Source organism: Geotrypetes seraphini, chromosome 9, assembly GCF_902459505.1.
Source record: "Geotrypetes seraphini chromosome 9, aGeoSer1.1, whole genome shotgun sequence".
In the NCBI taxonomy this organism is placed as follows: Eukaryota; Metazoa; Chordata; class Amphibia; order Gymnophiona; family Dermophiidae; genus Geotrypetes; species Geotrypetes seraphini.
The window spans coordinates 49,162,048-49,184,313 of record NC_047092.1 but is presented as its reverse complement, the minus strand read 5'-3'; the positions used below and the strand labels follow the sequence as shown (position 1 = coordinate 49,184,313).

Sequence of the window (22,266 nt, the reverse complement as noted above, 5' to 3'; positions counted from 1 at the left end):
AGAGCCTCCTTCCCATGTCCTTAGTGCCCCTTCCTGTCCTTAGTGCCCCCAGTACTTCCTTCCCATGTCTTTAGTGCCCCCTTCCCAAGTCCTTAGTGCCCCGTCCCATGTCTTTAGTGCTCCCAGTGCCTCCTTCCTATGTCCCTCTCACTGCCTTCCACACTTTGTCCCACCCCCACCCCCCAAGCCAGCCTGCCTATCTGTCTACCTCTCTCCCTGGCCAAAGCCAGCCTGCTTGCCTGCCTACCTATCTCCTTCCCTCCCTGCCGCAAAAAAAAAAAAAAAAAATAAAGCCTCCCCATCTTTTCCCCTGTCTGCTGCTCTTACTGCCCTGCCGCTAAAGCTGCTAAACCCCACAGGAAGTCTTCTTTCCGATGTCAATTCTGATTGGCTGGCCCAGAATGTCCTCTCCGGCGTCAGAATTGACGTCGGAAAGACTTCCTGTTGGGTTTAGCAGTTGTAGCGGCAAGGCAGTAAGAGCAGCAGACAGGGGGAAAGATGAGGAGGCTTGGCTTTTTTTTTTTTTTTGCGGCAGGGAGGGACAGGAAGTGATTGCCTGTCCTGTTGTCCCCGAGCAGAGCTTCGGGACGCTCTCCCTGAACACGGGACATTTCGGCGTCCCGAAGCTGTCTGTGGGGGACAACGGGACAGGAGGTCTGAAAACGGGACCGTCTCGTTCAAAATGGGACGTATGGTCACCTGAGTGATACAGCATGTTGTGGGGGAGGGGATGCAGCAGGCAATCCCAAAACAACCACTGCTTCCGATTAGCCTGGCTGTCTGATTAGGTGAATATTAAACAAAAGTAATCTGGGCCAGTGTCATCACAGGCTGGGGATTTTTATAGCCTTTATCACTAGTATCCTAAGCCACTGCCTCATTTGTTAAGCTGGCTTTGCTCATCAGCTATAAAGTTTCCAAGGATTTAAACCCTCTATATCATGCCTGGACTAAAGACTGGAGACGGAGGCTGCTTAGTTGTAACTTGAGCTCCAAGAAATGTGACCACAAGGGGCAGGAGAAAGTCACTCTGGAGGAGCCCACTGGCCCAGTAAGACGTGTCTTTTCAGTGGCATTACATAAGGAGACCTTCAAGATCCTGAGAGGCATAGAGAGGGTGGATAGGGACAGGTTCTTCAGACTGAGAGGGACAACAGGTATGAGGGGGCACTCGGAGAAACTGAAGGGGGATAGGTTCAAGACAAATGCAAGGAAGTTTTTCTTCACCCAAAGGGTCGTGAACACATGGAATGCGCTCCCGGAGGAAGTGATCAGGCAGAATGCAGTACAGGGATTCAAACAGGGATTGGACGGATTCCTGAGGGACAAAGGGATCGTAGGGTACTGAAACCAAGGGGTGATTCAGACAGGTCGTGACCTGTTGGGCCGCCGCGGGAGCGGACTGCTGGGCGGGATGGACCTGTGGTCTGACCCAGCGGTGGCACTGCTTATGTTCTTATGTTCTTAAGTCCAGCCTGACATACTCTTGCTGGTTCAACAGTTTTAGGTAGGCCTAACCTGAGTACTGCTATCCTAGCATCTTGCGTTGCTACATGCAAGTTCTTCCATACTTGTTTTTTTCTCATTTGATTCCTGATATACCGGTAGTTCTTGTTCCATTTCTGATTCCTGCTCCACATTTGATTTCTGCTCCAGCTTGGCCTCTGCCTTGTTCAACCCTGCCCTGGGCCTAGCCTCTCCTAGCTCTTGTTCATGATAGACCCTCACACCGGCATACTGCACTTCACTTGCCACAGCCACTCTCTCTCCTGCCGGCAGGAGGTTGCGGTCCCTGGCAGCACACTGCATTTTGCTTACCTTAGCTCTGACTCTTCATCTTTTTCTATGGGTGGGATTTGGGTCACTGCTGACAGACTGCAAAGTTCTCCCCTGTTAATGGGACCTCCCTTCCCTAGCACAACTGCTTCTTGCTTCAAGTTCTTCTTGATAAGCATAGGTTTGTTTAGGCACGTTGACCCTCACTGTTTTATTCGATGGCCCAGTTCGCAATGTGTTAAATTATTATTAACTAAACAAAAACAGCTGTAGATGGATTCACTGAATTAAAAAATCAGTCAACAAGGTTCAAGTTTCAAGTTCATTGGGATTTGTTGTACTGCCAATTGAAGAACCCAGAATATAGGATGAGTAGAAGGAGAGGAAGAAATGAAAACAAGAAGAAAGGGATTAGCAGAGAGGGTACAACAATGTCATCACTCAGCAGTGGAGAGTAGAGTAAGAAGGATCAAGGGATGTTACACAAGTGTGTTCCAAATCCATGAAGGACTCTGTCAGCTCCAGGACATACCATTAGAAGGAATATGTTTGTGAGAAAAGATACATTGTGAGATTTAGGTAGATTCCTGCCTTAGCATTGAAGGCAGACCATTCCACCAAATCAGTGTTGTAATATAGAGGAGTGACCTAGTGGTTAGAGCTGCTGCTTTAGTATCCTGAGGTTGTGAGTTTGAACCCAGCTTGCTCCCTGTGACTCTGGGCATGTCACTTACCTGTCATTGCCTCGGGTACCACAGTAAGATTGTAAGCCTGCTGGGACAGATTGGGAAAATACTTACGAGTTCCTGATTAATGTTCAATGTATTGTAATAACCCCCCCCCTGAGAAAACCCAAAGTTCAGTAAACCATAACCAATGATCGAAATAATAAATCCGGTTGTTTATAAAAAGATGACATATATACACATCAAAAAAAAAAAACCCTCAGAATTCTAATATGCCCCTTGTAACTGACAAGCAGCACTGAAAACAGAGCAATAAGTTTGATCAAACTTTGCTTTTGTGACCAGGCCATTGCTATTTTGAAATTTACGTTTTTTTGCAGCACATTTCAGATTGATTCCAAACCGAGGCCCCCTTTTATTAAGCTGTGTTAGGGTTTCCTTTTATCATGATTTGCTTTGCTAAAAGCTCTGATGCTCATAGGAATTCTTTGAGCACTGGAGCTTTTACTGCAGTGGCCCATGATTTTTTTAAAAAACAACAACAACTCTAAAGCAGTTTGAAAGGAGGCCTGAGTAAACTTAGAGGCCTTTTTACTATGGCACAGACATCTGACAGATGCATTTTGCTATCTATGCGGCCATCTGCTAAGATGTGCAATGTCTACAAGGCACATTTCTGTCTTGGACACCTCACTTCACATGTGAGCACTGCCCCAAAACTCTGGAAGGTACTAGGATGGCAGAATTTTCTGCTACAAAATTTCTTAGAATGTTTAATTTTTATAAACATTTGCATTTTAAATTTTTCAATGCTATATATGAAATATGTTGTAAAAATCTAATACATGTGGAGGGGCATAATAAAAAAAAATGTCTAAGTCCCTTTATGGCCTAAGGCACTAGGCGCCCAAAGTAAGCAGCAGGGAAATTTCCATTCTTGTAAAAGTCCAAAATGTGGGTTTTTTTCGAGAATGGCTTACCTATATGATCAGGCATTGAATCACCCAGACTGCCTTATTCCCCCCCCCCAAAAAAAGTTTGCCTGTCCCAAATACCCTAAACAAGACCTTTTAGGTGTGGGAGGGACCAGTCCTTCACTTAAAACCACAATTCTCTAACCGGTGTCTGCCATAAGCGCTGGTTAGAGAATCATGGAACTGTCATCATCCCTCTCCCCCTCCCCCGCAACGATCGTGCAGGAGGGATGCCCAGTCCTTCCAGCATGCACCCACCGTGACACCCCTACAATTCAAAACTAAACTAAAAACTTTCTTATTCCAAGACACATTTCATAGCACTTGACAATACCCCTTTTCAACTGCAAATCAGCCCTCAAAACGAACCGCTTCTATGAAGTGATACCCTCTCCTGGTATATTTTCCCCTTCCCTCATACCTTCATTTACTATTTAATTATAAACTTTCCTCCCCTTCTCTCCCCAAACTCATGTACGTCATCACCCTTGTCTACTTCATGTTTTCCTTTTTTTTTTTTTCCTTTTTTACCCCATTTTATTTTCATGTTTTTAGCTTTGTAAACCGGCCAGATAAACGATGATGGTCGGTATATTAAAATGTAAATACACTTGGAACGATCGCAGCAGGAGGGATGCCCAGTCACTCCTGCTAGACATCCCCGAACCCCCCACAACTTTTGCAGGCAGGAGGGATACCCGGTCCTTCCTGCCGGACACCCCCGAACACCCCCCCCGGTAAACTTCGCCAGCATGAGAGATGCCTAATCTCTCCTGCTGATACCTTCCAACCCACCCCGAAAGTTGACCTGCAGGAGGTATGCCCAGTCCCTCCTGCCGACACCCCCCACCCCCCAAAGGTAGCCCACCCAGACCCCCCCAAGCCCACCCCCACATTAATTCTCCATCAGCCAAGTTTTGAGCCGTGTGCTGCAATCCTTTAGTGAGGGTGAAGAAGTTTGTGTTAGGCGAAAACTGCTGATGGAGAATTAGGGCTCCTTTTATAAAGGTGCGTTAGGGCCTTAACGCGCAGAATAGCGTGCACTAAAATGCCGCACGTGCTAGCCGCTACCACCTCCTCTTGAGCAGGTGGTAGTTTTTTCAGGTAGCGCTCGCTAATCCAGTGCGTGCGCTAAAAACGCTGGCGCACCTCTGTAAAAGGAGCCCTTAATGTCGCAGCCCTTGATAAAGCTCGAGGCGAAACAGGGCCGCTGTTGGGCTTTATTTGTGAATGAGACATAAAGAACACATCTGGCCTTTGCTTTTTTTCAACCATTATGGAAACTTTTTAAAGAACCCTCATGCACTCGTATCTATGAAAACTGTGTTTAAAGACACATTTTTACAATTTTTTTTGAAGACTGCAATAGAGTGGTATACTTAAAGTGGAGTTTTTTTGACCAATGATTGGAGAAGCTCCTTTATAAAAAATATATATATTCAGTCTCATGAAGTTGGGATTTGTTGGAGCAATGTATCTGAGGTCTTTTTATCTCCACTATTTGAAACTAGTGCAGTCTCTATTGATATACACCCTGCCCCCATTTATAAAACAATAGCGCTGTTTTTAGCGCAGCGCATAGAATTCCTATGAGCGTTGGAGCTTTACTACCATAGCTGGCATTATAAACTGCACTATTATTTTGGAAAAGGGGGGGATAATTGCTAATATGCATAGCTTGGTTTCTGGTTATATTCTATGTATTTTCAAGTATTATTATAATTTGTTATATTGCCTATAATTATAATAATAATAACAGTTTATATTCTGCAATACCGTTAAGTTCTATGCGGTTTACAATAGATTAAGCGAGTGACTTCTTGGCAGTTTACAAAAATAAAATTATAGAAAATGGAAAACGAACATTAAGACTTACAGGACGGACAAACAGACAGAACAATGCTTGTGTCATATACATTTGATTACAAGGGGTAGGAGAGGAGAACTACAATTCTGAATAGGAAAGAAAGACATTTAAGGTTAATACACTAGGAAAAGGGAAGATTACGTTTGTGTTGGAGATGGAGATAAAATGTTGCTTATAAATTGAATGCGTCCTTAAATAGAAAGGTCTTCAGATTTGATTTAAATCTGTCCATAGAAGATTCTTCACGGAGATGGGAAAGCATGGAGTTCCATAATTGTGGGGCTGTGACTGAAAATAGGGTGGATCGTGTAGTATCATAAATTATTTGTTGTTAGGTTTGTTAGTAACTTGATTATCACATGGTGGACCTTTACCTGAAAAAGGTTGGAGACCACTGGCATAGAGTGTCAGTAGGATTTTAACTCAGGCTACCCTGATCCTCAGCTCATTGATTTAGCCACTAGGCTACTCCATCTACAGCAGGGGTCTCAAAGCTCCTTGAGGGCCGTAATCCAGTCGGGTTTTCAGTATTTCCCCAATGAATATGCATTGAAAGCAGTGCATGCACATAGATCTCATGCATATTCATTGGGGAAATCCTGAAAACCCGACTGGATTGCGGCCCTCAAGGAGGGACTTTGAGATCCCTGATCTACAGGGTTTATTACGAAGAACACCTCAAAACTGTTGGCTTACAATCTACAGCTGCTTTTTGAGATCTGAGAATTGTCCAGTGTGGTATACAATGTATGCCCGGCAACATACGGAATTGTTTATTTTAGGGAACGTACTCCATCACACTTTGATGTGTACATTTTAATACTTGTGTTTAGCTAAAATACAATCACTGAGTCCTTAAAAGGCTGCACGCACAGAACGATCTCTGGCACCATGTGGCTGTGACAAGCACTCCTCTAATTTCTCATGTTGTTCTTGTAACACAGCTGTTTATACAGAATACAGACAATGCTGGGTCTGTTAACAGCTGGCAGTATGTAATGTATTATGCAACTGCACTATAACTATTCAATCACTGTGACAATGGAATATTATGAGGATGCATGGAAAATCCTTTCTCGGTGCTGGTAGGAGAAATTGTGAAGGTTTCTGTGCTCTTACCACCACTTTATATTAAAGGCATCTATAGTAGAAAAGTGTAACTGATTTTGTAAATTATTCAAAAGACAAAGTTCGGGACTTTTCTGTTAAGTTTGCGAGTCGGAGTGGGGATATTCTGGTCCATTAATGGCTGTTAGTCATAAGAACATAAGAATATATGAATTGCCTCTGCTGGGTCAGACCAGTGGTCCATCGTGTCCAGCAGTCTGCTCACGCGGCAGCCCTTAGGTCAAAGACCAGTGCCTTAACTGAGATTAGCCTTACCCGTGTACGTTCTGGTTCAGCAGGAACTTGTCTAACTTTGTCATGAATCCCTGGAGTGCGTTTTCCCCTATAACAGCCTCCGGAAGAGCGTTCCAATTTTCTACCACTCTCTGGGTGAAGAAGAACTTCCTTACGTTTGTACGGAATCTGTCCCCTTTTAACTTTAGAGAGTGCCCTCTCATTCTCTCTACCTTGGAGAGGGTGAACAACCTGTCATTATCTACTAAGTCTATTCCCTTCGCTATCTTGACTGTTTCGATGATGTCCCCTCTCAGTCTCCTCTTTTCAAGGGAGAAGAGGCCCGGTTTCTCTAATCTCTCACTGTACGGCAACTCCTCCAGCCCCTTAACCATTTTAGTCACTCTTCCCTGGACCCTTTTGAGTAGTCACCTAATCACAGGATGCTGTAGTCCTACAATACCAATTATGGAAGCTTCCAAAGATGAGAGGGCCTGTGTCCAAAGAGTTAACTTAGGGGAGCTAACCGATGTAGTGCACACTAATCGATTTAACACATGCTAAATGCTAAGGTGCCCGTAGAATAAAATGGGCACCTTAGCATTTAGCGTGCGCTAAATTGGTTAGCGCGCCATAGTAAAAAGACCCCTTAGAGCATTCTAAAACAGGGTGAATTAGAATTAGAGACCTAGTGTGAATCTTGTGTTTAATATAGTTGGCGTCTTCCTATAGTCCCAACTGCATTACTTGAATAATGTGGATAGTGATTTTATTGTGGATAAAGATTTTATTGTGATTTTAGCTTTTACTGGTGTTGTCAAGACACTCTGAATAAACTACAACTCAAAGTCCGCAATCATTGAGTTTCCATAGTCTCTTTTGTTTAGATTTAGTCTGCTGACTTTAACATGTCCATTCTATGTTTATTGTTATGCCAGTTGTACAGTGGATGTTAACGATACTGGCTTAGTGGGGTTACTGGACCTGCTGGTTACTGAACATTTATTTTGAAAGAAAAGGAGATAAATTCCCTACTGGAGTAATATCCAACAAAAGCAAAACGTAGGGAAGGATTCAAGAAAAGAAAAGCCATGAGGTCTCGAAAAAAAAATGAAGTTTATTGAAGATATGCACAAGAAGGTGGCATAAAATAAGATTCTGAGTCATGTTTCTGTAATCCAATGTCTGCTTCAGGAGTCAGTTCATCTGCTGGATACTGTTCTATGATTTTTGCCACTTCTATAATTCTTATGTCACCTATGGGCTCTTGTGTTTGCTGAGCAGAAATATTCTCTAATGCTACTCGGGAAGTTCCTATGCCCAGATTTTCAATGCAAGGAAATTGTGAAGTAACTGGAAGCCCCTCCTCTTTCTACCACCATAGGAGCAAGCTCTGTATGTTCTGTGGGTACTTGAGCATCACCAATATTAAGCAAATTCCTTGAGTGCATCCAGGGATGACTAATTTTAATTGGATTTAATCCCCCTAATCATTTTGAAAAGTTTTTATTATTTCTTTAGCACTACTAGACATACACATGATCAATGCTGATAAGAAGAAATGGGGCACCCTTAGAGGGGCTACAAGCAGCTACTGAACATAATAATAATAATAATAACAACTTATATACCGCAATACCATGAAGTTCTATGCGGTTTACAAAAGATTAAGCAAAGGTACAAATTGACTGACTTCAAGAGGGGAAGAAGAAAGAGAAGTAATAAGACAGGAAATTCATTGTTGAGGAGAAAAGTGATCAAAAGGACAGTAGGTCGCTATTGAGGGGAAAGAGATAAGTGGATCAGATGTCAAGATGCTTTAGGAACAGGTGTGTTTTTAGACGTTTCCTAAATTCCTCATAAGTAGAGGGCGAAAGTAATTGTTCTAGGTCTTTACCCCATGATGCTGCTTGGTGTGAGAGAAGGTATTCATGGTATTTTTTCAGTTTGCAACCTCTCACTGGGGGGGAAACGAAGTTGGAATGTGAACTTCTCTTGTGTCTGTTGGCTTAGAAGGAGAAAAGGTCAGTAATGTATTTAGGGGCAAGTCCGTGTAATGCTTTAAAGCAGAAACAGGCAAATTTGAACTTTACGCGTGCCTCCATCGGCAGCCAATGTAGCTGCCGGTAGTAGGGTGTCATGTGGTCAAATTTCTTTAGTCCCTCTGGTGGCTTTTGCTACAAAAGAAGCTCACTACCAGCAATAATAAGGAACCAGATCCATAGGGCAGTACAAAGACTGGTCTAATTCTCTTTGTAGCTTAACAGCACAAAGCAATCTATTGGGAACAGGAACAAAAAGTGGCAAAACTGGAAACTTGGACGAGATCAGGATCATGGCAAGCAATATAGCGTGATGCCTAGGCATGGAGTGTACCTAGAAGTAGGGAAGAAATAACCCAGGCCTGTTGACCCAATCAGAGCACAAGACACATGAGCAGAAGATATCTGTCCTATTGTCAATTTTAAAGGGAGCAGAAGAGGTTACCTCACCCCCTAACACTGATATAAACCTGTGCCATGCATCCCTCAAGAAGAGAGACCTTCAACTTAAGCCAAAGCAACATGAAAATGACATAGTGTAGGCTAATAAGTAAACAAAAAGGTATAGAACTAGGACCAGCTTTAGGCTAATCAGTGCTCTTTGGTTGCGGTGTTGGCTCTAGTAGAATATTCTCCTTTCTGTCTCTCTTTCTACATGCATCCTCCTCTCTTTCCACGCTTTGTCCAGCACCTCCCACCCACACCCCTTCTCTCTTTCCCTTGTCCACCTGATATAGAAAGAAATGGGGTGTGCAGGCTAGGTGTCATCATGTTGGCATTTCCCTCAAGAGCCATATAGAATATTGCCCACGGTCAATTTGTGGCTACAACATGCACTTCTCCCTCCGTATTCGCTGTGATAGGGGATTAACAAAACCGCAAATACAGAAAAACCGTCAAATAACTTTTTCATATGTTATTCGCTGTTTTCTATTAAAAACCATTGTGAATATGGTGAAACTGTGAATAAGATGGTGGGAGACCAGGGATGTTCCTGAAGGAGAGGCAAAACACGGTGAACAAAGTGCTGGGAATCAGCGATTTTCCTCTGTAAATGCTTGGAATTAGCAAGTTCTCTATGCAAGCTGATCTAATTTGGTGGGAGGAGCAAGCTAAAAACCGTGAATAATCGAAACCACGAATTCTGAAACCGGGGAGATGTGTACAACCAGCAAAAAATGTTAAATAAGCAAATATCCCGATGTAAACCAAAACAGCTCGATCACTCCTGAGATAGGGGTAATATATAGGAATAAAACCAAAACAGAGAGGAAATAAAGTGATACCTTTTTCATTGGGCTAACTTACCCCCCTTTTATCAAGCTGCGCTAGAGGTTTTTTGCGGGTGCTGGGAAAGTAAGTGCTCCAAAGCTCATAGGAATTCTTTGAGCATCAGAACATTTACCGCAGAAGCTCGCGCTATAAATCTCTAGCGCAGCTTGATAAAAGGGGCCCTTAATGATCTGATCTGAGGAAGAAGGGGATACCTTCAAAAGCTAATCATAAAATGCATTAATTCCCTACCCCCTTTTAGGAAGCCGCGTTAGTTTTTTTTTTTTTTTTTTAATCACTGGCTGCGGCAGTATTAGCTCTGACTCTCTTAGGAATTCTACAAGTGTTGGGGCTAATATTGCTGTGGCCTGCGATTAAAAAAAAAAAAAAGCCTAACACGGCTCTGTAAAAGGAGCCCTAAGTTAATCCAATAAAAAAAGGTATCACCTTATTTCCTTTATGTGTTTGTTTTATTTCTATATATTACCTTGAAAAGTGGTCTAACACGGTCATCACACCATGTCACTGAGATGCGGGGAAACTGTAAAAATCAGATTGCAGAGTACTCGTAACTATGCCAGACAAAAATTCCTATTTAGGGAATTTACATCTGGAAGTCTAGTTTTTGCTTTTGGTGTAATTGCAGAGAAAACACCTTGTTGTTGTTAACTAACTGATTTTGGTTTCTGTATACATCGTGAAGAGGGATTTTTTTTTTTTTGCATACAGACTTTTTATCATCCATTACCAGGCAAAAGATGCCTAGAGGCAAAGGAATAGAATGCTTGTCAGCCATTCTGTTGCTCATTGAAATTATTAATCCTGAACATCCACAGAATTTGTTTTATTATCTATAAAATTGTTCCCTATTTTCTCAAAGAATTGTAGGAAATAAACAAACGCTGAACATAATATCTGGGAATTATTTTCTTCATGGTTCATTGATGGATTGCAGTAGAGGACAATAGTCCTAAATACCAACATAGCTTTTCATTGTTCTTCATGGTAATTAGTGATGCATAATCATGCTTGTCACCACTGGCACAGAGATGCAAAAGAGAAATAATTATTCCATGTTAATGAATGAGTTAAAAGCCAAGGATTGTACACTTGGGTCAAGGCATAATTAACCGAGAAAAATTAATTCTGGCAGTTAGTAATTGTTAGACCAAATTTTGTAAATTTCATTGCAAGGGAGTTCTTTAAAACAGTGGTTCCCAACCCTGTCCTGGAGGACCACCAGGCCAATTGGGTTTTCAGGCTAGCCCTAATGAATATGCATGAAAGAGATTTGCATATAATGGAAGTGAGAGGCATGCAAATCTGCTCCATGCATATTCATTAGGGCTACCCTGAAAACCTGATTGGCCTGGTGGTCCTCCAGGATAGGGTCGGGAACCACTGCTTTAAAAGACATAAATGCAAAGGGCCAGATTCTATAAATGGCCAGTGGCGTAGTAAGGGTGAGGGGCGCCCAAGGTGGTGGAACCCCTCCCTCGCTGCGCAAGTACCCCATTCCCTTTCCCCCCTTTGATGCCACTTCTTAGGTGCGGGTCCCAGAAGTGACATCAGAGGGAGTGCCAAAAAGGTACGTGGAAAGGCAAAGAGCGAGTGTGGCAAGGAAAGGAGCGGGCGGATGAGTGGGTGGGTGGGCGGAGACGAGGAGGAGTGCTGCCGCGCCATTAAGAAGACCGTGTCTGGGGCGGACTGCATCCCCCTTACCACACCACTGTAAATGGCCACCTAAAAACATAATTGTTAGCCACCTAAAAAACAGCAGCTGATTGCGTGTCAATCACGCAATGGCGCTGTTTCTAGAATCACGGTTTTGTGAAACGTAGGCGCCAGAAGTATAGGCCAGGATTTCAAAAGCCTACAATTCCGGTGCCTACCTTTCATGTGAATCGCAGCTATAGAGGCGCTTTATGGTGCTAATGCCACTTCCAGAATTAGCCACACCCAGTGGCGTAGTAAGGAGGTGCAGGTCCGCCCCAGGCGCAGTCTTCCTTAAAGCGCTGGTACCTCTCCTGCTCTCCGCCTTCCTTCCCATTCCTCCCACTGCCGTGCGCCCTCTTCCCTTCCCCTGCACCTTTTTAACTTTGGCGCAAGCAGCTACAAACTTGTTGCTTGCGTCAGCTTTGGCGCTCTCTCTGACATCATTTCCAGGACCCGCACCTAGAAAGTGATGTCAGAGAGAGTGCCGATGCCGATACGAGCAGCAATTTTGTGGCTGCTCGCACTGAAGATAAAAAGGTACGAGGAAGGGGGGCATGTGCGCAGGGCAGGGGGGGGCGGGAAAGTGGGTGAGAGAGGGGCACCCCCCACCCCGGGTGCCGCTCACCCCTGCTACACCACTGGCCACACCTATAGTGGCTTTTAGGTGTCACAAAGCACCTCTGTAGACGGGAGAGTGGAATCTGTTTTGGAGGTGCCCTTAAATCGTTTCTTAAATCGTTTTTTAACAACGTGGTCAATTACCATCTGGTTTATCATCACTTAAAACAATTAAGTTAGGTGGCTGTAGGATGTCTGTCACTGCCTAACTTACCCCTCCCCCCCTTTTACAAAACCATGATAGCGTTTTTTAGCGCAGGCCGATGCGCTGAATGCTCTGCGCTGCTCCCGATGCTCATAGGAACTCTATGAGTGTCGGGAGCAGTGCAGAGCATTCCGTGCGCTGGCTTGCACTAAAAACCGCCATTGCGGTTTTGTAAAAGTGTGTGGGGGAGGGGGTTTAAAGCACCATTACTAGAATTGGGACCTAAGCCCACAGCAATATGCTTGAAACAGATTTAAAATACTTCTTTGCATTATAGTGTGCCTACATAATAATTAGCTGTTTATTGTGAAACAAAATTATCATTACGATGATAGCAAACAAAATCCCTCCAGAATTGAAAAATCACATGACTTCTCTTTACCGCCATTCCATTCTATAAAATTGTATTTTTTTATAGTCTGATAAAACACAATAGCTATCAATCCTACTTTGTACTGCTGACTTGCGTTTTCCCTAAGCAAAATTAGCTGCTACTTTCAAAATAATTAAACAAATGCATAAAACGATGTGATCAGTATTTAAAAATGCTTCAGAGACTACTTTAAAAAATGTGTAGCAAAATCTGAACACTTTTCTGCTTGCCAGATGGAATTCACTTGTGCTCTACAGTATATTAATTAAAAGCTACAACCCTGGAAAGAATACTGAGAGGAAAATTATCTACTGTTCACTAGTTTCCTGTTTGACCCAAAGGTCCATTGTTAAACTGTAACAGCAAAGGGTTAATGAGTAAATTCACTGTATATTTGCACATTGTGTGAAAAAAAGATGGTGATGCAGAGGCAAACTGACAATGCTTTCCTTTGTTTCAGGGTCTTCCATTTCATTACTCCCCCCCCTCACACACGTAATTATGGTGACAGGTTTGTAATTGGATATGTAAGTGTCAGACAGCAGTGTTCGAATCTGAGATTTCATCTTGTTAGCTTTTTGTTTTGGGATTGCTTAAAAAAATTACTTTATAGAGAATGACATGGTGACAAAATTCATCACCGTTCCCGTCCCCGTGGATAACCGCGGGAAACCATCTTCATGCCATTCTTTAAGGAGAGAGGGAAGAATCAGAGTATGAATGACCACAACCACTGACCCTCAAGCTTTGCTTTGAAGAATGCTGGTGTAGAAGGACCGAGGTTGAAATAGACACTACAGAATGACAGTCTCTGGTATCCAGAGCAGATATTGTGATGTCACAATGCTTCATTCCACCAGTGCCTAAGAGCCAATCACATCAGTGATGTCACAATGGCTTCATTATCCTTGGCTCACATAAGAATCAGAGTATGAATGGCCACAACTACTGATCTTCAAGCTTTGCTTTGAAGAATGCTGGTGTAGAAGGACCGAGGTTGAAATAGACACTACAGAATGACAGTCTCTGGTATCCAGAGCAGATATTGTGATGTCACAATGCTTCATTCCACCAGTGCCTAAGAACCAATCACATCAGTGATGTCACAATGGCTTCATTATCCTTGGCTCACATAAGAATGAGAGAATGAATGGCCACAGCCACTGACCCGCAAACTTTGCTTTGAAGAATGCTGGTGTAGAAGGACCGAGGTTGAAATAGACACTAGAAAATGACATGGGATTATTTCCCGCGGTTATCCGCGGGGACGGGAACGGTGATGAATTTTGTCACCGTGTCATTCTCCCACCCCAGTAGTGTATTCATGGGTCCCTGTTATTTAGGCAGGCTAGAAATGAAGGCTCCATAAAATCAATGAGAATGAAAGAGGCTGAATATGAGTCTAACGGAAACATTTATTGGCTGGGTTACAGACAGAGCAGGATTAACCCTTGGGTGGGCCCTAGGTAAACAAGCATGGCGAGCCCTTTTTGTAATAAAAAGCATTGCTTGCTGAGGTCTCCTGCTGACTAGAGAACAATGCACAGAGGGTGAAAAATTAGACACCTGTGGGCGTCTTTCTGCCTGCAGCTGACTTAGAACAGGATTCTCAAAACTTACTGTGCCCTTAATATGGTCGCTAAACTGGATCCAGCCGGTTTAAGCGTGCCAGTATTTTGCCAGCCGATTATCAGAACAGTCTTTTCTGAGCTTCCTAGCAGTCTCTGACTCTGCCATGCAAATGTAGCACTACAAGGTCATTAATATTAAAATGGTAGTAAAATGGCCTCATCAATATTTAAAGGAGCTTTCCGGGCGATTCTCTATCATCGCCAGGTGATTCCCTAACCTCGTTGTGCCACATTTGCGGCCTTAATTTTACGACAGGGTTTGAGCTGTTGTAGCCTTACTTTCTGGTCAGTGCTTGAGCACTGATTGGCTCAGGCACTGACAGGAAAGTAGAGCTTGACAGCTCAGACCACTCCCCTCTCACGCCCGCAAAAAAAAAAAAAAAAAAAAAGACTCCCCGAATTGAAGAATGGCAGGAGGGATGCCCACTCCTTCTCGCTGCCAGGGTCCCCATCCCAACAACCCCCGACTTCCACCCCCAGGAAGGAGGGATGTCCACTCCCTCCCGCTGCCGGTGATTCCCAACTCCTGACAATCCCCCCTGGAGTACCTTAAGCGCCTTAGGCCCCTCCCCGGGAATGCACTTGAAACGGGAAGACCCACCATTTTGAAGAGGTGGGCCTGCTGGCTGGAGGGAGTAGGCATCCCACTGGCTGGCTGTCGTTGGAAAGGTACAGAGTGTCATGGGACCCCAGAAGCAGGAGGGGGGAATCACTGGCAGTGGGAAGGAGTGGACATCCCTCCTGCCGGGAGTGTCTGGGGGACTGTGGGGCTATGGGGAGATGGTGGCAGGGGGAGGGGGTTGCGGTGGTGGCAGGAGGGAGTGAGCATCCCTCCTGACGATCTTGTTCAGAGTGTTGGGGGAGTACTGGCAGCGGCAGGCGAGGGAGGAGTGTCAGCAGTAGGGGGGGACTCTTCTTTTTGCTGATCTTCCTAAACATGTCTCAGGATACTACTTTAAGCTTTATTGGTTAAAGATTGAATTCAGGGTCAGATTTAAATTACTGCTACTAACTTATTTATGAAAGGACTGGCGCTTAAATATTTAGTGAATTGTGTTTCTTTGCATTAGAGAATGATACGGTGACATAATTCATCACCGTTCCCGTCCCCGCGGATAACCGCGGGAAAAAATCCTGTGTCATTCTTACGTGTCTATCTCAACCTCAGTCCTTCTACACCAACATTCTTCAATGCAAGGCTTAAGGGTCTGTGGTTGAGCCGATTCATACTCTTGATTCTTCCCTCTCTCCTTGAATAATGACATCGAGATGGTTTCCCGCGGTTATCCACGGGGACGGGAACGGTGATGAATTTTGTCACCGTGTCATTCTCTACTTTGCATATTTCGCTTCCAAAATTACAGTCTGCTACTCAAATTGATTTGTCAGTACCAATTAGAAAGGAATCGAAGCCACAGTCTGTAAGAACAGGGTCTCTCGTGCTTAGGACCCGAGGAATGGAATAAACTTCCATTATATATTAGAAAGCAAGAGAATATAAGTATGTTAAAAAAAACTATTGAAGCATTACTTATTTTACCAAATGAAGTATTTGAACTGAAGTTGTAATTTTAGTGACAAGAAAGTCGTGTTTGTGATTTTTGCTATTGTGTAGAGAGAATTTAAATTGCATCATCTTCTGTTATTTCATATTATTTTATGCTATTTCATACTATTCTATCTTAATTTTGGTTTGCTACAGTGTCTTTGTATGTATGTTGGATATTGTGTATGTTTTCCTGTACGCCACCTTGAATAAGGTGGACTATAAGTAAGTAAATAAACAAAACAAACAAACAAACTGAGCTAGCGGGTCTTGGGGAGACCTGTGGCTCAGTTGATCGGAGTAGGGAAAGCAGCTTCGAGAGGAGGGAGGAGCTCTGCTTAATGATTCCTCTTCTGAGCAATCGCTAAGCACAGTTCTGCCTGCTTTTTACCGGCAATTCTCTGCACAAAGAATGTGCATATAAAATTGTGCTTTTGTGCCGATCAGGGTCTTAGGCCCCTCCCATAGCATCCCTAGATGCATTGGGAGGGGGAATGCCCATCATTCTGAGCACGCGGCCCTATAGGCTGGAGGGAATGGGTTTCCCTCCTGCCAATTTGTCATCCGAAGGGTGTTGGGGGATGTGGGGGTATTTCAGGGGAAGGGGCAGGGGATGTCAGGGGTCCAGCGATATTGGGGATATGTTGGAGGGCTTGAATAGTCTGGAGGTGTACTAGAGGGTACTGGTGCCTGGGAGGAAGGGAGGGAGAGAGGAATCTCCCTGCTAGTTCAGCTGATCCTGGCAGGATGAATCCCCATCAGCTGAACTGGCAGGAATCCTCTAAACTTCAGCTGATGGGGATTCCACTGCTGTGGTCAGACAAGGTAGTTGGGTACATCTACAAAACTTTTGTGTATTTTTCATGTGGATGTTTTAATTTTTGAAAATGGCCCAAAAAAATAGACATACTAAGGACCAAAACATCTACACAGGTCATTTTCAAAAATAAAAGATAGATGTCTGGCTGTTTTGAAAATAGACATTTTCTCTACTGGGTTTCTGGACATTTTCTCCAAAACATCCAAATTAGACTTAGACGTCCTATCGACAATGCCCCTCCACAATTTTGAAGTAACAGTGAGGTAGGAAAGCATCTTGAAGCTGTGAGAACAACAGGTTCCTGTATGTTTTTCTGTTTGAAACATACTATTAAAGGACTTATTGTTCTCTTTTAACCTATGGTCTGGTTGTGTTTGGAAAACTTCTCAGCCCATGTTTCCTCACACTATCACAGACCCTTATCTATAGGCATCGCATCACCAGAACCAAGTGCCAACTGTATCTGGAATGCCTAATCTTATCCTAACAAATGCTATATGAAACTGAGATTTAGTTGAGAATTATGATGTAAAAATGAGTGCTGCCCTATTCACCAATTCAAATCGATTCACCAATTCACTGTAGTGAATCAATTCATTGTCTGAGAAAATCGGACTCACCTGTTCAGCGACCCCCCCCCCCCCCACCACGGTGAGACCTGACATACCTTTGACACCTCCTAAAGCAACAGCAGTGGCGGTGCTTCGCAGGTGCTTCGCTGCCTGCTCCACTGGGGCCTTCTCTCTGCCGTGTTACTAATGATGATATCAGTGATGCGGCAGAGGGAATCCCTAGTGGGGTGGGGCAGGTTGCGAAGCAGCCCATTCAGAGCACCACTGCTGCTTTAAGAGGCATCCGAGGTATGTCAGGTGTCATGATGGGAGGGTAGGTGGGGTGCTGCTGCACAGGGGGATGGGAGAGAGGGATGGAAGACTACTGCATAGGGGGATGGGAGGGTAGGAGGGATTGAAAGCTGCTACACAGGGGAATAGGTAGGAGGGGAGGAAAGTTGCTGCTCAAGGGAAAAACGAGAGAGAGGAAGAATTGTTGGGGTGGAGGAGAGAAAGGGAGAGATGAAACAAAGAGGGAGAAAGGGGTGACAGGGAGAAATCCTGCATATGGTGGAGGGAAGGGAGACGTGCATGGAGGAGAGGGAGGAATGTTGGACATAAGGTGGAGGGGTGCATGGGGGAGAAAGAAATGTTGCACATTATAATGGAGGGGAAGAGAGGAGAGATGCTGCATGGAGGATTTGACCGAGAGCACAAGACAGGGAGAGAGAGAGAGACAGTGGGAAATAAATGTTGGATATAGCAGTGGAAGGAAAGGTACAGAGATGGAAGATGGATGGTGAGCACAGAGAAAGAAGAAAATGTCAAATGGGCAGGAGACCCTGGTGAACGAGTTAACAGAAGCCAGAGCCTGGACCCAATATGATTTTAATAATAAAATGACTTGACAACAAAAGGTAGAAAAAAAAATTTATTGTCTATTTTATGATTACAATATATCAGATTTGAAATGGGTATCCTGCTAGAGCTGGTGTTAGCGAGCATGAGTTAGGACCTAACAGAGAGAGGAAAAGTTTTTTTTGTTTATTTTGTTTACACCACAGCATCAGCGTGGGGTTGGAGAGGGCACAGGGAGGTGGGGTGGGTGAGGACAAGTCACTTAATCCCCCCATTGCCCGAATAAATTCATGTAAACCGTTCTAAGCTCTCCTGAAGAACGGTGTAGAAAAATGAATAAAATAAAATAAACCTGCCAGGATGTTTGAATCCCTACAAGATGGGAAACTTACAGCAAAGAACTCCTAGACCAAATAGCACCATATAAAACATACAAAAAGAAAAATAGACCACCAAACGAATGGTTTGACTGTGAACTATTAACCACCAAACAGGAACTAAGAAAATTGGAGAGAATCTGGCAAAAAACAAACAATGAGTTAGACAAGACAAACTGGAAACAAAAAATGAAAACATACAAAAATCTGATCAAAGAAAAACGCACTAAGCATTATGCAAAAAAAATTGGTACTTCAAAAATAAACAGCAAGGAATTGTTCAAACTAGTAAAAACAATAACCGATACAACACAAATACTGAAAAAGGACAATGAACCCACTCCATCGGCACAAACCCTAGCCAACTTCTTTCAAAATAAAACCGCTAACTTAAGAGCAACTCTGCCCACTACCATAACAAATGCTCTTCAATACCTCGAACCTCACGACCAAGACACCAGAGTAGACATGATATGGGACCACCTCGAATATCCAAATTGGCATCAATTCCTAAATCTCTTCAACAAATACACCAAATCTAACTGTCTACTTGATGCATGTCCCCCTAAAATCATGTCAGCTGCCCCTCTAGAATTTAAAAAAGAACTATTTGAATGGCTAACATCCGCCCTCACAAGCGGAACACTAAACAAAAAATTGGGACACATACTAATCACTCCAATCCCCAAAGATCAGAAAACCTCTTCTGCTCTGACATCCAATTTCAGACCCATAGCAAACATTCCCCTTTTCACAAAGTTACAAGAAGGATTGGTCAACCTTCAACTAGTAAACTACCTGGACAAATTTAACATCCTTAGTGAACACCAATCAGGATTCAGGAAAGGATACAACACAGAAACTGTCTTAGCCTCCCTACTAAACCACCTTTATGATCTCTTTAGCAAAGGCAAAAGCGCACTAATTCTACAATTAGACCTCAGCAGCGCGTTCGACCTGGTAGACCATGATATCATGCTACTGTGCCTTGAAATAATAGGAATTTCTGGAAAGGCAAAGAAATGGTTCCAAGAATTTCTATCAAACAGATCCTACCGAGTAATCAGCAATGGAAATTATTCCAAACCATGGAAAAACCCATCAGGCGTGCCTCAAGGTTCCCCCCTATCGCCCACACTTTTCAACATCTATATCGCCTCCTTAGGCCACTTCCTACAAAAACTAAACTTAATACACTACATTTACGCAGACGACATATCCATCCTAATCCCCTTAAACGACATCACAAAAGAAATTGTAGACAATCTCTCAAACGTAATGACCGAAATCGATAAATGGACCACCAATTTCAAACTAAAATTAAACGCAGAAAAAACAAAAGTCTTTCTGGCTAGTCCTAATGACAAAATTACGAGAACATCGATAAAAATAAACAATCACGAATACCCAATTTCTAATAACATAAAAATACTTGGTATCACCCTAGACACACACCTAACTATGACTGACCACACAAACTCACTAGTGAAAAAATGTTTTTACACGCTATGGAAACTAAGGACCATAAAAAAATACTTTGACCCAACATCATTCAGGTTACTGGTACAGGCACTGATCTTATCCATTCTTGACTACTGCAACATCATCTACCTGGGCATCCCACAAAAAACAATAAAAAAACTGAGATTAATACAAAACACCGCCGTTCGACTAATCTTCGGACTAAGAAAAAACGACCACATCAGCCCCTACTATAAAAAGCTGCACTGGCTTCCAATTGAAGCGCGAATACTATTCAAATTTGCTTGCACCTGTTTCAAGCAAGTCTGGGGACTAGCACCTTCATACCTACAAACTCACTTCATCCTACACAACCCCACACGAGCGACCAGAAACAAAAACATATTTGCATACCCAAAGATTACGGGCTGCAGATACAAATCATTCCTGGATAGAACCTTTAAGTTCCAAGCGAACAGACAGCAAGTTTGGCTGAAAAACTACATAAACGAACCCAACCTGTCTTACAGTGCATTCCGCAAATCGATCAAAACCGCCCTATTCGAAAAATTCACGGACTAAAATCGTCCCCTCCCACACTAGGACTCCCCTCCCTTTAAACGCCTTTCTTTCTTTCTCAAGATGCCCCTCATGTACTCAGATATTCGCTATCCATAGTACTCCAATTCAAATGGAAGTTCTAAAGAAATACTCAGTTACTCATTACCCATTGAACCCCAATCTGTAACTTTCCCCTCTTCACTATTGTATTATATTTAGACTCATTGTACGATACTGTATTAGACTTATGTATGGTGTTGTCTTTAGACTTATTGTATTGTATTATATTTAGACTCGTTGTATTATATTGTACGGTGTTGTATACACTCATTGTATTGTATTGTATTGTATTGTTTTGTTTTGTCTTGTATTGTATGTTGACTTATTGTATTGTATTGTGACCTTGTTATTCGCTGAATGTCCAGCCTTCTTACAGTGTGAACCGCCTAGAAGTCACCTGACTATGGCGGTATAGAAAAATAAAGTTATTATTATTATTATTATAAACACCCAATTAGGCAGGAAAAGCGAATCGAATCAAATCAAAAAATCGATTCAATACATTGAATTGAATCTAGTCATAACATTTTTCCCCGAATCGGGCAGAACTAGTAAAAAACCAGGCTATGTTCTCCATTCCAGCTGGGGATAAGTAGATGTGATATCTTTAGTGCTGTGGTAAATGGAAGCATGCTTTTGAAAGTTATAACCTTATCTAACACTACAGTAGGCATGTAGAAGCATAAAGGTTACTTGTAATTGGATCACACTTATTTTCAGCCTGAAAAATGTAACTCTTTTTGATGTGCGGCTGTGCTACCTGATTTTAAGTGCACCAGTAGTGTTGATAGTGTTAATTTGTAAATGTATCCCCATCTATAGCTAGGCAGTAATACTTAGGTGACGGATATCATAAGTATCCAGTTATTATGGCTGTCATTTTACGTATAGTTTGAAACTGTGAAAACGTCCTTCTAGGAGAAAATCATATTTATCACCGTGGTGGTTTTCCTGTGTGACAGCAAAATAATAGTTTTTAATAGCAGTGCACTTCCTTTGTTTATCCATAGTGCTACCTTGAAGTGATGTTCTTAGCAACAGGATGCAACAGGACAATATTTAGTTGTATATGAGAGACAGGAAAGGATTCAGTCTACGATTCTTATTCACCTGGAGAGCGGGAAGAGAAAACGAGACTCAAATTTATACTGTCTAACAACTAGCAGATGGCAAATATTCATTGCAAATGCAGGGTGGCAAATATTCATTATAGAGCAGTAGACTGAAATAGCTCAATTACAAACAGATGTTAGTAAAGCTGGAAGAATGTCTACCAAAAGCTGGTAGGTTGTACAAAGACCTCCAAAGTAGAGTATATCAGTGTATGGTTACATTATTTATTTAAAAACTAGTCTTTAAGACCGTTACATTAACGGGTGCTAGAATAGATGTGTGTATCTGTCTTTTTTTTTCCTTTCTCTGTTTCTCCTTGGCCGTTGTTTGCCTGTCTTTCTTTTTTTCTTTCTGTCTTAGGTACCTGGACCAATCAGAGCTTTAGGCCCCTTCCTGGTGCAAGGCGGACCTGCTGGCA

General features: G+C 42.9%; 1 long non-coding RNA gene across 1 annotated transcript in view; it reads left to right on the top strand.

Annotated features, from left to right (window-relative positions):
* Window positions 1–22,262, top strand: part of LOC117366310 — a 34,602-nt gene extending 12,340 nt beyond the window's left edge. Inside the window, exons 2-3 of the long non-coding RNA XR_004540556.1 lie at window positions 13,331–13,397; window positions 22,209–22,262. This is a non-coding gene — a long non-coding RNA (uncharacterized LOC117366310). The remainder of the gene's footprint in view (window positions 1–13,330; window positions 13,398–22,208) is intronic.
* Window positions 22,263–22,266: the final 4 nt, after the last annotated feature.